We start from the raw sequence: 16,159 nt of genomic DNA, 5'->3' as shown, positions 1-16,159 counted from the left end.
ACGAATAGCCAATAACTCCTTCTCCAGAACCGAGTAGGGAGTCTCGCTGGTGGTCAGGGTCCGTGAGAGAAGCAATGGGATGTTCCAACTTATCATCGGATTCTTGTTTTAAAACTGCTCCTATGGCGTTATTGGAGGCATCCCAGATAGTGAACTGATGTAACATGAAACAAACATTTTTCTGGTTTGGTTAAGAGTTGATTTTCACGTAGACGTTGAAGTACTGCTTTTACATGTTCTTCATGTTTCAAGGAGTCCTTGGAGAAGATCAATATGTAATCCAAGTAGACGATAACATTGAGAAATAACATGTCAGAGAACACCCTATCCATAAAATGCTGGAAGACTGCGGGAGCATTAGTCAGACCAAAGGGCATGACTAGGTATTCAAAGTGACCAAAGGGTGTTCTAAAGGCTGTTTTCCATTCGTCTCCTTCCCGGATACGGATCAAATGGTAAGCACCTCGGAGATCCAGTTTCGTGAATATCACTGCACCTTTCACAGCTTCAAGGATATCCGAGATCAAGGGTAGTGGGTATCTGTCTTTCAGGGTGTATCGATTTAGGCCCCGATAGTCCAGGCAAGGTCTAAGCTCTTTGGTATCCTTTTTTGGAACGAAGAACAATGAAGCAGCAGCTGGTGATTTTGAAGGTCTTATGGTGCCGTTCTCAAGATTAGTGTCTAGGTATTCCCGGAGGGCTCTCTTTTCAGGTTCTGAAAGGATAAACATCCTGCCAAAGGGAATCATTGCTGAGGGTTCAGTATCTATGGCACAGTCTTCGGGTCTATGTGGAGGTAAGGCTTGAACAAAGGCAGTAGAGAATACATCATCATACCCTTGATAGATCTCTGGAACTTGTACAATATTGGAAACCATGAGTGGTGTCTCTGGACACCTTGGTAGACTTATAGGAGCTGTGACTGAGGTATCCAGATTTTATAAATTCAAACACTTTTCTTGATGATGATTTATGGAAAGATGGATCTCCCTTATTTGCAGGCTTATGGGTCCTGAGGAAAGAGGTCTTCCGTCAATTGCTTCCACTGGCTGTGCAAAACTTCTTGCTTCATATGGAATGTTATGACTTCTGACCCAATCTTGATCAATGAAGACTCCCATTGCTCCGCAATCCACCAAGGCCAGTATGGGGTAGACCTTGTCCTTGGATGGCGATAAAAAGGCCTGTAATATCACCAATTTGTTTTGTCCAGGAGAGTTCAAGGATGGAATTGATGTGGAGCAAACATCGCTCTCCCGAAACCTTGCTCCATTTAGGATCGGGAGCTGGCGTTTCCCGAGCATCTGGGAGGAGCCAGAGGACACTCTTTAACTAGATGTTTATCTGAGGCACAATACATGCATAAGCCTGTGTGTATCCTTCTTAACCTTTCCTGCGGGGAAATTGGTCCACAAAAGGCTCCAAGTTGCATGGGTTCAGAATCAGTGCTTGGATTCTTGGCAGATTCTGTCCTTGTAGTATTCTCTGGGGAGTTTTTGAATTGAGACTTTATTCTTTTTCTTTTCGGCCTTTCTTTCTTGGATTCTGAAGTCTATTTGCATAGACAAGTCCAGGAGGGCCTGGAATGAACTAGGACGTGCCACCCTGGCTAACTCGTCCTTGATCTCTTCATTTAGACCTCTGCGAAACAAGGTAAAACTGGCTTCCAGGGGCCAGTCCGCCTCTTTGGCTAGCCGTTTGAATCTGGTAACATAGGTCAACATGTCTTGGGATCCTTGTTGGAAGTCAAGTAACTTCTCTTGAGCACCGTGAACCAGCTCTGGTCGTTCGAACATGGTCTTGAGTTCCGCGATGAACCCTTCATAATCATCCAGGAGAGCATCCCCTGAATTGAGTAAAGGAGTGGCCCATCTAAGGGCATTACCGGAAAGATGCGATATTATGAAGCCCACCTTAGCCCTAGGAGTTGAGAAATAGTAGGGCTTGAAGGTAAAATGTACCAAACAAGAATCCAGGAATCCACGTAAGGTCTTTGTTGAACCATCGTATTTATCAACCACTCCTCCCAATAATACGCTGTCCTTGTTCGCGGAGTCACGTGACAAGACAAGCTGTCTTAGCGCCGCATTCTCGGCTTTTAAATTCTGCATCTCTGTGGAAAGTTCTTGCATTCCGCGCATCAGGTCCTGAAAAGCATTCTCCATGGTAGAATCCGTATTGATCGTTTGGCGTCTCAAACTGTCGTAAATCTCCCCCCGTCTCACCTGTGATCGGGATCTCCCTTGATCGGCCGCAGGACTCTTCCTGTGGATGGTTCGGGTCTTGAATAGGCTCGACCGAGCCTCGTCAGGTTGCAGGACGCGTTCAGAGTTCCGGGAAGTTCGTGGTTCCAGGGTATCCAGGATAGCGATGAACGAGTAAGTAGGGGGGGAAATCCAGGAACAGGATAAAAGGCAAGGAAGTAAGAGGATCAAAGGAAACCAATGTAGAGAGTAAACACATGTCGGGTCACTACCGAAGATAGCGTTGAGACGCGCGGACCCGCAGGGGCGTGGCCAATTTATAGTACGTGCCACGACGTGAGAGCTAGTGCGTAGCACAGAGCTTGGTACGGCCATGTTGGGAGGAACAAGGAGTACAAGCCCTTCGTGACAATGACCATCCAGAAAGGGCAATTTCGCCGGGTCATGACACCAAGTGCGTTATGTTTTTTTATTTTATTGTTTTATTTCCCCCCTTCCCCACTGCCCCTGGGGAAGGTCTGTGGGGCTCTCCTGTCCATGTCTTTGGCTTTGCTAGGTGGTGTAGGGGTTCTGCACTGATGGATCTTCCCAGGCTCCACAGCTGGCCTCCAACCGTTCTCCTTACCAGTTGTTGCTGATGCAGAGGCTCTTCCAACGGGAGCTTGCCGTGTGGAAGCCGTGGGGGTGGGCTGTTTCTGGAACGTTCCAGGGGAATCGCTTGCCACTGCGACACGTCTGCCGACTCCTACTCCTTCCCTCTGCCAGGCAGTGCTTTCCCAACCTCGTCTCTGTTGGGGCCGTCCTCTCTCCAGGTCGGGGTTCTGTCAGCGGCAGCTCCGCTTAGACTGCAGCCTCAGGGTCAGAAATCGACTGCGATGTTTTAGAGTCGCTGGTGTTTCTTAGCGCACTGGTCTGGCGATGCCTGCGCCTCCTCTGTCCAGGGGCTCTATGCTGGGCCCACGTGGCCGTGTGGGTCAATGGCACTGCTGCTGTTGGGAGCCCCGAGGGCGTCTTCACTTGCGTTCATGGCGAGGGATGGCCTGATTTCACTCAGGATTTGACCCACTGGTGGCCAACTCCTTATCACGCTGGAGTGCTCAGGTGGGACTGCTCACGGGCTGGGCAAGCACTAGTCCTCCGCCATTGTGCGGGGTTCTTGATGAGCCGAGCACTCAGGCAGCCATTTCGCCTGTGCCCCCTGGTGGTCTCCACAAATCATTTTTATACACTTTGTATTTTACACTCCTGCCTCCTTGGGAATAACTGCATATACCTTTCCTCCCTATTGTCTTGGATCCCAGCAAGGCACACTTTGAGGTCTAACATATCTGGCCTTAACTCCAAAAGCCAATCTACTGTGTTGGAAGGGTCCTTTGCGATAGCAGCCCCTCGCCTTTGGAATGCACTGCTGCCAGATTTGAGGTCTTGCCCCTCCTTGACATCCTTTAAGTGCAAACTCAAGACCATCCTGTTTGAATGAATGGTCCATTTCAGCCAACTCACCTTACTGCAGCCAAGTTTGTTTATTTGTATTGAGCACCAGACCCGGAGGTAACAGGGTGCAGGGGATACAAGAAGGTTCACAGTCTTTCATATTGTTCGTATGTCTGTTCTGTACTGCGCTTCCATGCGCAAGAGCTTTGTTCCATCCAGCGCGTTCTAAATACAATAAAAATGGAACCCGGGAGTCACACTGTGCAGGAGCAGGAGGTCCGGTAACCAGAAATTCACAGGCCATTACGTTGCTCTCAGAATCAGTTTTCAGGTTTGAGACTTATTGAACGTGGCTAGGACATTAGGAATCTCTTTAGGAGGAGGGCAAGCATAAGCCAACACATTGTGTCAGTTCAGCATAAATGTGTTCCACAGGGGCCAGAAAAACAATCCTTGGAGAAAGACATAAAAAGGAAACTTAATTTTAGTAATGTGGAGAAACAATTCACACGAGGGGAATTCAAGACCCTGAACAGCACTACTTTGGCCTTGCGATTGAGTTCACCCATTCTGGATATTTGCTTCTTAATTCCCACAATGGGCAGCTTGATTGAGGAGACCCTGGCTGAGGGCCCAGTCCCTAATCTCTAAAGGCAGAGGGACAAAGGGAGGAATTGTGTAACCCTGTGGCTTGTCTATATAAAACTCGACAATGAAAGATGTTACGTGAGGAGACTGAAAGCTAGTGGAAAGTTCTTCCTATATAGAAATCTCTTCCTGATGGAATACTTCTCATTGCTTTGTGCAGAGTTGTCCCCCTCAGGATTTAAAAGTGAGTGCTCAGAAAAAGGGGTTTTCTTTACAATGAAAACAGTACAGCTGGTTCCTGTGGATGGTTTATCTCCAGAAATTTGCGTGGAATTGGATCGAAAACTGTAGCAATTAAGAATGCATGCTCAGAGATTGGTGAATTAGAAATTCATTACAGAAGAAGAGTGCAACCAAACAGTACATTATGGAGATATTAACTGAAAAATGTTCAGTGAGGGCGGGCATCAATTCCTCAGTTTCAGAATGAAGACAAGCTGACGCTCTATAAAATACATTCCTGAAAGACCCTATAAAACTCAAACATTGCACTTATAAATAAGATGGCAATTTAAAATAGAGAGGTGGAAATTAATGTTGAGAACAGGGAGATGTGTTATCAAGGCTGATGGCATTAAATTAAGAGTGTTATCCATCCAGTGGCCTGACTTTAAAGGCTGTCCTGCACCTTTATCTTCCAGAGCACAGGCAAGGTCAGAAAAGGTGGCAGAGTAATGGTACCTTGTTGAGTGAATCTTTGTTTAGGGAGTTCGTTAGGAGGCAATAGAGCATTATTTTGAAGCTAACAAACGTGTGGGGTAGGGGCAGCTTGGAGTTTTTACAAGATTAATCTGTGATACAACTAATGTCACTTTTATGGGCCCTCGAAGGGTGGAAAATAAGAGGAAAAGGGAACAGAATGCGGGAAGATCAACTTCAGAAGAGAACAATACAAATAGATCAGAAATTAAACAATTCTAGGGAGGGGAACGAGGACAGGAATAGTTCAGCTCAAACCACCATGAGAGCAACAGAGGGCCCAACAATCTAGATTTTTTATATGAGGTTTAGGTCCTCTACATCAGTTATAAAAATGTAAATACTTTTATGATGAGATTAATGAAGTCGACACAATGTTGACAAGGAGCAGTGGGCTGATGGACAGCACTCCACATTCTCATGGGACTGGATCAGTTTAGTAGAGATCCCCAGGAGATCGTATGTTTTGTCAAATATTACAAGGGTTTGTATATCCTGGAGACTAATGCACTATTTGATCATGAAAATATACTTTAGAATCTCCCTTGGCTACACGAGGAAGCCCTTGGGAAGTTAAAGGCTCCCAGGATAGAATGGGAGGTAAAACTGGTGATAAGAGAAATAAAACCAGGCAGATCCCCAGGCATGGACAGTTAACATGGTGGAACTTAGTTCTGAGGGCGAGAAACAGATTTTACATATGGTATACTAGAGTATTATGAGCTTCCTCTCGCTTACTTTGAGGTGATAACAAAAAAGAAATTGCAAATGTTCAGCAAGTTGTCTCAAGACTGACCTAAACTTGCTGTCAGATGGTAAAATGTGCTTTTGTTTTGGTGAAATGGTGGTTTCATAGTGCTGCGCTCCAAGGATTTGTGTTTGACGAAGTGGTTGATCTAGGATAGGTGCAATCTACTTCTAAGGCTTTGGGAAGGGTGAACAGTTAATTCACAGCGCCTGGCCACGCATAGTGGCACTAGGAGGTGGTGTCCTTTCTCCTAACTTCTGTTTGTCCTGGTCACAGCTGTTGGCAGCAGCATTTACAATGATTGTAGCATTCCAAGCATCCATGTGCTCTTTGCAGATGACATCCCGGTTTATGTAACGGGTCAGAGAGCTTATTTGTTTGTTTATTTTATTTGTATGGCGCTCCAAACCCAGAGGTAGAAGGGCGCTTAAAGAAGATGGTTACAAAATTGTGATATACAATTTTCAATAAACAGCAATTTACAGAATATACAGACATAGTTAAGCAGTGGGAGGTGTATGCACATATTTCTGTGGTACTACCGTTACAGATACGGCAGTTTGCAGGGAACACATATATGTTCAATCAGTGGGGAGTGTAGCCAGATATTTGTGGTGCTAGTCTTTGTTGAGGAGCCAATCGATAACATGTTTCCTGAAAATCTGGAAGGACTCAATAGTTTTAATGTTAAGTGGTAAGGTGTTCCAGAGTTGGGGGGCGAGTACTGTGAAGCTGGCTCCTCCAGCTCTCTCTAAGCGGAATCTGGACACTGCCAAGCATAAAGTGTTGGAGGAACTAGTGGTTCTGGTGTTGGGTTTCATGGTGAATTTATTAGTTAGATATGGTGGGGCTAGGTGGTTTAAGGCCTTGTACGTGAGGCAGATGGTTTTCAGATCAATTTTTTGGCGTATTGAGAGCCATTTGCATGTTTTCCTAGCAGAGGAGATGTGCTCACGCCTGGGGATGTTGAGTGCTGTCCGTAATGCGTTATTTTGAAGTACTTGTCATTTGTTAGTTATAGATTGGTTAGCGCCTAGGTACAGGCTATTGCAATAGTCCATTTTGGACTGTATGAGGGACCTAGCAAGAGTGAGGCAGCTATTGGGTGATAGGAAGGGTCTACTGGCCCTGACAAGTTTGCCGGTGTAGGCAGAGGCTGAAGCAATCATGTTGGTTTGTTTGGAGAGGTTGGAGTTGGCATCGAGGTAAAAGCCGAGCGTTTTCACAATTTTGGCAATCAGGATGGTGTGACCGTCGATGATGATGTTGCTGTAGTTAGGATTAAGTTTAGCCAGGTTCCTGGGAGAGCCAACAAGGAGAAGCTCTGTCTTTTCATCATTCAGGCAGAATGCATGAGAGGCCATCCATGCCTGAATGATGGAGAATATTTTGTTGATCCGGGCGACGTCGGCGTGGTAATTGCATGTGATGGTGAGGAGTATCTGGGTGTCATCTGCGTAGTTCGTGTAGGTGACACCCAGACGGTCCAGTTGGTCAAATAGTGGCTTTGTAAATATGTTATGCAAAGTGGGGTTGACACAGGAGCCTTGTTGGACCCCGAATGAGATAGGGATGGGGTCTGCTGCAGCTGTTGTTGAGAAAACCTGCATGGTTCTGTTTGCCAAACAGGATTGTTTCCATGTAATGGCAGAGGAGGAAAAGTGAGCTGCAGTGGCTAGGTGACTACAGAGGATTTTGTGGTCAAACAGGTCGAAGGCCGCTGAGAGGTCTAAGAGGAGTAGGATCGCGACATTGCCTTTGTCTTTGATTTCATCAATCTGACTTTTGAGGTCAACAAGGGCGGTTTACGTTCCATGCTGAGGTCTGAAGCCAGATTGACGAATTCCTAGCAGTTGGTTAGATTCCAGATATTCCTGAATTTGCAGATAGGCGAGACTCTCCAGGATTTTTAATAGGAAGGGGACTATGGTGATGGGTCTGTAGTTGGTGGGCATGGCTGGGTCTAGAGATTGTTTTTTGAAGAGCGGGAGAACCCATGATTGTTTGAGGCTGCTGGGGACTGAGTTATTGATGAATGATAGGTTGATAAGTTTAGTGATGAAGGGGGATAGATCTCTAGCTGCGTCTTTAATGATCTGGGCGGGGCAGCTGTCCCCTTTGCAGTTCGAGGGTTTCAAGGAGGTGATGATTTTTTGAACTTCTATCGTAGTTACTTTCTTGAATGTGAAGCCAGATTTGGTATCGATGGGCGTTGGAGGGCCAGGGTTGGAAAATTTGTTGTTTGAGAGTTGTTGGCGTTTGTCCTCAATTTTGGTTTGGAGTCCTGTGATTTTGTTGTTAAGGGCGTTTTGGATGCTGGTGCACCAAGGTTTGTCTTTCAAGCAGGTGTCAGTGGGTGGAATGGGGTTTTCTAATTCTTTTAGAACTAGAAATAATTCTTTAGTGGAGGGCCCTGCCTGATCAATCCTGATGTTGTAGGCCTCTTTTTTGGTGCGTAATCTCACTTTTGTATAGTGCGGATATATTTGTGAGATTTGATTTGTTTTCCGTGGAGGGGTTAGTTTTCCATGTGAGTTGTACCTTAGCTTTCTTTTTCCTGACTAGCTTGAGTTCGGGGGTGTACCACGAGTTCAGATGAGCGCTTGGTTTGGCTTTGCGCAGTTTGAGGGGCAATTGTATCCATCGCCTTGGCCATGGAGTCATTGAAGGCCAGTTCTGCACCAAGAGCTTCAGAGGTTTTATTTGGGTATGGGCATTTTTGCTTCAGTACATTGGTCCTAGATATCAGAAATGTAACTATTTCTATTTGAGATGTGTACCAAAAAACAAAAACGTACTAGAGGGGCTGGGTTAGCAAGTACTTGGAATATGTAGATATTCCGGGGTGAGAACAGCTTTGCTAAGTTTTTGTAGAATAATAAGAGGCACAGCATTTCCTACAACAACCTTATATTCCTGCTGTAAAGAGGGGGTGTGTGGTTTTCCAACATGGAAGCAGCCCATTTCAGTCTTTCCCAACTTAAAAAAAGCTTACAGGTTATTTTCAGAACTGAGGAAATACAATGGGTGGATATTGTGGCGTACCAGAAGGAGGAGTTGGACGACATTGGGAAAATTAAAAGAAAAATGCATACCATGCCCCATTACTAAGAGGGAGGTTTCCTACCTATTAAACTAAAACTAAGGGACCCACTCAAAATAAAAAGGTCCTTGTTCCAACTCTTAACCCCTAAATGGACCTACGACTTTAGAAACAAAACAGAAAGATGGAGACTAGGACACAGTCTCTGGGTTGGACCTCCGTCTAGCCCAACGCTGTAAGCCTTTTAAAAGTTCAAGATAATCACTCAAAACTCTGGTCTTCTATTCAGACATGGGTTTAACAAAAGAAAAAAAAAGTTCCTTAATCCAATTGCTACTTTTCCAAGTTTCGTGTGAAGAAGTCTCTGGCTCTCGGACTCCCCAAAGTCTTGTGGCTCTCTGGAAGACTTGCTCCTGATTCGGTATTTGCTATGAATACAATACGTATTCATTTAGGTTACTTGGCTTCTTGTAACGTTGCCAGCTTCCCTGGCTTGGATGCACATAACTTGTATATAAAAGTGTTCCTCTCTCCGTCAGCTTAACCAAAAAAGTTAGTTTGCTTTCCCTGATCTGGGTGCTTTCAGACCTTTAAGATGAGTAGCAATACCCTGGAGATAGATGGGGATGCAGATTTTAATCAAACATCAATAATTCAGACGACACAAATAGCTTGGCAAAAGTTTCTGTTTTAATGCAAGTATTTAAAAAACAGGGAGCACAACGAACATCAGCAATCGCTTGATACTCAACTCTCAATCATTTCATAAAAAAGCTTAGTCATAGCTGACGTGTTGACCTGCATCATTACCAACGTCATCCTGTGTGGCAAACTACTAAAACCTATCGAGAAACGGGATTGGTTCTAAGTGAATAGGTATAGGTGTTATATCTGTATGGAGTAACGGAGAGAAATAATTGGATAGTCAACAGGTGGGGCAACTAAGCCCTCCCTTCAAAATGGCGACTATGAATGTCACTAAATGTACGATGTTCCATTGGCTACACAAACTATAGGACTACCCCCAACTACATGGTCCCCTACAATTGGTTGGCTTCTAACCCCCGTCAGTAACATTCCACCTACGTGAGCGGCATGCAGACCGAACAGCCAGGTGCGGGTGAGCTTGTTTTGATACCAGCTTCCCAGCAATTAAAAATACAATCCATCATCACCTCAATGGTTCAGTGTCAATTAGCACTTTGAAATTGGTCTTGAGTCTGTACTGTTATCTGGGACTTTTTAAAGGAGTGTGGGTACTCTCTGGCTTCCGTGTGTAGGTGTGATCTTGTGTGTCCAACTTTCTTCCATCACGTGACTGAACACCACGATTTGAGCCTTTTTGTGTATTTGATTTTAGTCTTCAATAGTCTTCTGACGTCTTTTGCTCTGCTGGACCTTCTTGAACAGGAGTTTGTTCTTTCACATTAACTATCTAATGTCAGCCAATTCCAGTTGTGCTAAGACCTTGGCTTCTGTGGCTCAGCCAACTCCTTAGCCGAAATATATTCTGTTTAATTCAATTGCTTTTGTAACTGCAACACTGAATTGAGGCCTTCCTCGTTGCTCAAGACTACTTTATACATGGAAACATTCATTCTTTATTTAATCCATATGCATCTATGGAGTATATATATATATATATATATATATATATATATATATATATATATATATATATATATATATATATATATATATATATATATATATATATATATATATATATATATATATATATATATATATATATATATATATATATATATATATATATATATATAATACATTACTCACCGTAATCGTATTTCTGATGCTTGTATCTGCTTAGATTCACATGCTGTGCATAGGCCGACATCTAGTGCAAGCTGCGGAGTATTACAGTTTGTTTTTCGAAACTCGAAAATGGGCGTCGACACAGGGCGTGCCAGTAATACTATCCCTAGTGCGACGTCCACTGTACCCATGATCCCTCACGCGTCTAGGACCCTCAGATTGTATGTTTTTTCCTGAAATGAGGTAGCATGAGGAGTAGCGTGAGTACAGATGATCCAAGCAGATAGAAGATAGATAAGATAAGACTACAAGCATCCATGCGCCTTCTTTCAGAGGGGAGGAAGGGTGGGTCGCATGTGAATCTAAGCAGATACAAGCATCAGAAATACGATTACGGTGAGTAATGTATCCCTTCTGAGGCTTGTGGAATCTGCTTAGATCACATGCTGTGCATAGATTAGCGAGCAGTGTTAGAAGGAGGTGGGATTTGAGAAGGGTCATGAGCAAATGTCTTAGAACCGCTTGTCCCACTTGAGTATCTGTCTTGGAATGGGTGTCAATGCAGTAGTGCTGAGTGAAAGTGTGAATAGAGCTCCAAGTAGCTGCTTTGCAAATGGTGTCCAGGGGAACATTTGCAATGAAAGCCAGAGTGGCCCCAATGCCTCTTGTCGAGTGGGCTCTGGGCGTAAAAGGCAAAGTTTTGTCAGAAAGAGAGTAACACAACTGGATACAGTTGACAATCCACTTGGAGATGGCACCCTTAGAGACGCGATCTCCCTCTTTGCCTGTGGCTACGGAGACAAACAGTTGATCTGTTTTCCTAAACTGTCTGGTCTTGTTTACGTAGTAAAGGACCACCCTACGCACATCTAGGGTGTGTAGTTTAACCTCAGCCGAGCTTTGTGGGTTTTGGAAGAAAGCCGGAAGCTCGATGGACTGGTTTACATGGAATTTTGAAATAAACTTAGGTGAGAACCTAGGGTGTGTCCGTAAAACCAGCTTATCCTTATGAATAGTAAAGAAAGGATCCTGCACTGACAGAGCCTGAATTTCACAGACCCTTCTTATGGATGTAATGTCTACTAAGAAGGCAGTCTTATAGGTCAGGTGTTTGAGACTTGTCTTATGCATGGGCTCGAATAGGGGGCCCATGAGTTTAGATAGCACCACGTTCAGGTCCCATCCAGGTGGTGGGTTAGATATAGGGGGATGAAGTCTATTTACTCCCTCCATGAATGCTTTAACCACGGGTACCTTCCACCACGACACCTTGCTATGTGAGGTGGTGTACGCTGACAGTGCTGCCAGGTGTACCTTTAGCGAGTTGAAAACCAACCCTGCGTCCAGCAGGTGGAGCATGTATGTCACGATTGTGGAAGGAGTGCAATCAACTGGGTTGATTTGTTTATTCTGGCACCAGATAACGAATCTCTTCCATTTGTCGAAGTAGCAATGCCTCGTGTTCGGTTTCCTAGACTCTCTTAGGATGTCCATACATCTCTGTGGTAAATGGAGATGTCCAAACTCTATGACCTCAGGAGCCATGCTGCTAGGTTCATGGAGTTGGGTAGAGGATGCACCTTCTGACCTTGGTCCTGGGACAAAATATTGTTCCAGCCGGGAGTTTGATGGGATCGCACACCGAAAGACTGCGTAGGTGTGGAAACCACGGTTGTCTCGCCCACATGGGAGCAACTAGGACGAGCGTCATCGACTCTCTGTTCATCTTGTTCACCACCTTCCTGATGAGGAGTTGGTGGAAAAGCGTACGCAAACATCCCTGACCAGTTCATCCACAGGGCGTTCCCCAGGGAGTCTGTTTGGGGAAACCTGGATGCGAATCCTGGGCACTGTCTGTTTCCGCTTGTGGCGAATAGGTCTATAGTGGGGAAACCCCACTGAGCGAAGAGATCTTCTACGATATCTCTGTGTAGACACCATTCGTGTTCCTCCGAAAGGGGATCCCTGCTCAAAGCGTCCGCTACAGAATTGAGATCCCCTGGAACATGTTGAGATGACAGAAAGATGTTCCGTCTGAGTGCCCATATCCAAATTTTCTGGGCAAGTCTGGACAGATTTGGCGAACGAGTCCCTCCTTGCTTGTTCAGGTAGAACATGGCTGTCGTGCTGTCCGTTCGGATCTGCACCGACAGGTTCAGTAGGTGGGGCTCAAACGCTTGAAGTGCTCTGAAAACCGCCAGAAGCTCTAGCAGGCTGATGTGATTCTTGGCCACTGTGTGAGACCAGAGACCCTGAGCTGTGTGGTGGAGATGGTGAGCTCCCCATCCTGTCAGGCATGCGTCCGTCGTGACTACTGCCTGCATCTCGGGATCGTAAAAGGGTTTCCCCTTGGATAGATTGTCTCTTGTCCACCAGTGGAGGATTTGTACAAGTGTTGGCGAAACGACCACTAGATCGTCCCACTGACCACTTGCCTGAGACCACAGTTTCGCCAACCATTCTTGCATGGGACGCATGCGCAGGCGCGCGTGGGGGACCAGGTAAATACATGACGCCATCATGCCCAGCAAACGCATCGCTTTGCGTACTGTTATCTGGCGACCGGTTTGATATTGCGGAATTTGCAGTAGTATATTCCGAATTCTTTCCTCTGAAGGCAAAGCCAACCCCTCTTGAGTTGAGTATTTAGAACAGCTCCTAGGAACTGCTTGGAGGTGCTGGGCACCAGACTTGATTTTTTCTCATTTATGGAGAAGCCCAATTCGAAGAGGTCGATAGTTCTTTGTATGTTTGTCCTGCAAATTACTGGGGTCTCCCCCGTGATGAGCCAGTCGTCCAGATAAGGGTACACTGGGATTGCCTCCCTGCGCAGGTGTACCGCCGCCACCGCCAGTACCTTGGTGAATACCCTTGGAGCCGAGGCTATCCGGAAGGGCAGTACCTTGAACTGGTAGTGCTGACTGTCCACCTTGAAGCGCAGATATTTTCTGTGCGCTGGGAACATGGAAATATGAAAATAGGCATCTTTCATATCCAATGTTGCCATGTAATCCCCTTTTTTTAGGGGGGGAATTACCTCTTGGGGAGTAGTCATGCGAAATTTTTGGGGCTTGACATACTTGTTTGCAGGCCGTAAGTCCAATACTGGGCGCATTGTCAAATCTTTTTTTGGCACAAGGAAGTAAGTTGAATAAATACCCTTGTTTACCTGGTGTCCCGGGACTAGTTCTATCGCGTCCTTTGTGAGAAGAATTTCGATCTCTTCGAGTAGGATCTTCTGGTGGTCTAAGGAGTGTACTCTTTGTCATGGAGGGTGGTTTCGGGGACGCTCTAGGAGTTCTATGCAGTATCCTGCGGACACTGTGGACAGCACCCATCTGTCTGATGTGATCCCTTCCCAAGCTTGGGTGAAGATGGAAATGCATCCCCCTACTGGGGATGCGTGAGAAGGGACCCTGAACGGAGCATCACTGTTTTGGTGGAGGCATGCCCCCTCCTTTATTGGGACTGCCTCTACCCCTACCACAACCTCTTTTGTTACCCCTGCCATAACTCTGGGTAGACTGCTGGTTAGTGTACCCTGACCTTGGGAATAGTTTGAGCCTCTTTGGGAGTTTTGTCCGCGAGGCCGACGAAAATTGCCATTCCCTCTTTGGTTAGGGAGTTTGTTGGTTAGTTGCCCTAGGGACTTGAGTGTCTCGTACTCGTCCTTGGCATTCTTTAGAGCGTCCTCGACCGCCTTTCCAAACAATAGATCCGGCTCCAGCGGCTTATCTATCAATGATGCTTGGGTCTCGGCCTTGAAACCAGACTGCCGTAGCCAAGCATGCCTCTTGATGACCGTGCTTTCAGCAATTAATCTGCCGGCATTATCCGCGGCATCAAAGGTTGATTTTAAAACGCAACCTGACACGGCTCTCCCCTCTGCCGAAACTCGTGCCAATTGGCTCTTTAAGGGTTCTGGGGCAGAGTCTATGAGAGCCGCGACTTCTTCCCATTGGTGGCAGTTGTAACTAGCCAGCAGGGTGGTGGAGTTTGCAATCCTTGCCTGGTAGGCGGAAGTGGAGGCTACTTTCCTGCCCAAGCCATAAATCTTCTTGCTCTCCTTGTCGGGGGGAGCTTCGGACGATGACAAGGGTGTTCCCGCCCTCTTACGGGTGTTTGTAACAACCAGGGAGTCCGGTTTGAGATGTCCCCTTATGTATAGTGGGTCAGATTGGGCTGCCCTGAAAAGCTTTTCAAATCTGCGGTTTACTGCCCTAGTAAGATTGGGGTTAACAAGGGAAGGGTCTATCCTCCTTTGTATTGATTTAAGGATAGGGATGGCCTGAGCAACAGGTCTCCTTTCGCCCACCAGTTCCTCTGCAAAGTCTCTCTCTTCCTGAGCACCCTGGGTGTCAATGTGGAAGTGCTGTGCCGCTCTGGACAGGACCTCATTCAGGAGAGGTTGGTTGTCGACAGGGGAGTCGGTAACTGCGGCCTCTTTCTCTACTGCGGAATCTACCCTGTATGTATCTGGGTGGTCCTCCTCCTGGTCCTGGTCCTCCTGGTCCTGGTCCTCCTCCTCCTCCTCCTCCTGGTCCTCCTCCTGGTCCTCCTCCTGGTCCTCCTCCTGGTCCTCCTCCTGGTCCTCATCCTGGTCCTCATCCTGGTCCTCATCCTGGTCCTCATCCTGGTCCTGGTCCTCATCCGAATAGCCTGTCCCAGTTTGTTCTTCGAACATGCCCACGTCTGGATCCTCAACAAAGGATGGATCTTCCTGGTATTCAGAATAGGGCTGTCTATAGAAGGGGTCTGAAGATTGTGCTTCACCCCGGGACTTCCTACTTGGGGGTATTGGATCCTTCGAGCCTGAGGGAGTTGACCCTTCTGGGGTATAAGAGAGAAAGTGTTCGGGGTTCTTGGCATAGAAATCTGCCAATGATGACATCCTTGACATTACTCTGTCTATGTCATCACTGGACCATTCCCTTGAACTGGGAATAACTCTTTCCTGGAGTGCTTTCCCCGTTTTATCCTGACTAGACCTACTGGCCTGAACAGGGGCCTTAAGGACAGGGGTCTGAGACTTTTCCGTCTGTTTAGGTGGAGTAGAATGTAGTTTAGGAGTGGAAGTAGGCTGGGACTGCTTACTTTGTTGTTTTCCCCCCTCCCTGTGGGTGGAAGAGTGCTTCCCCGACTTTTGGGCCCTATCAGAGCTTTTCGATGCCTGGCGTCGAAATTTGGGGGTAGAGTCCCTGTCTCTGGAGAGTGTAAGGGATTCGGTAGCAGCCTTGCCGCTGCCTGCAGACGCCGACTCCTGGAGTGCGGCTTGGGGGTAGAGGTCGGCGTCGTCCTCCGACGACCGAACCTCAGTCACTAAGGGGAGCGAGGCACTTTTAGCAACAGTGGAGGGTTGCTTGGTGTCATGAGGCGATCTCGAACGTGAACGCCCAGAGGACACCGATTCGGTGGACCGTTCTCTACGTGCCTCTGGTCGAGAACTCGACGTGCGCGTCGAGTCTCGGTTGGACTTCTGTTTGCTGGAAGTGGTGTGGGTAGCGCTCGTGTCGCCGGGGGTCTTCCCCATAGCTGCCCTGCCGGACAACCTTCCGAAGTCGGGGACTTGCGCTTGGCTGTCCAGCGACGTCACATTGCCCTCGCCGT

The 16,159-nt window shown here is 46.7% G+C and overlaps 1 protein-coding gene across 3 annotated transcripts in view; it reads right to left on the bottom strand.

Moving 5' to 3' along the window:
- The window catches only part of FNBP1L (formin binding protein 1 like), a 1,167,050-nt gene that overhangs the window by 618,403 nt on the left and 532,488 nt on the right, over positions 1 to 16,159 (bottom strand). The gene's annotated exons all lie outside the window — the stretch shown is intronic.

Source organism: Ambystoma mexicanum, chromosome 1q (assembly GCF_040938575.1).
Source record: "Ambystoma mexicanum isolate Mex_15411 chromosome 1q, UKY_AmexF1_1, whole genome shotgun sequence".
Taxonomy (NCBI): domain Eukaryota; kingdom Metazoa; phylum Chordata; class Amphibia; order Caudata; family Ambystomatidae; genus Ambystoma; species Ambystoma mexicanum.
This window is presented reverse-complemented; position numbering and strand designations above follow the sequence as displayed.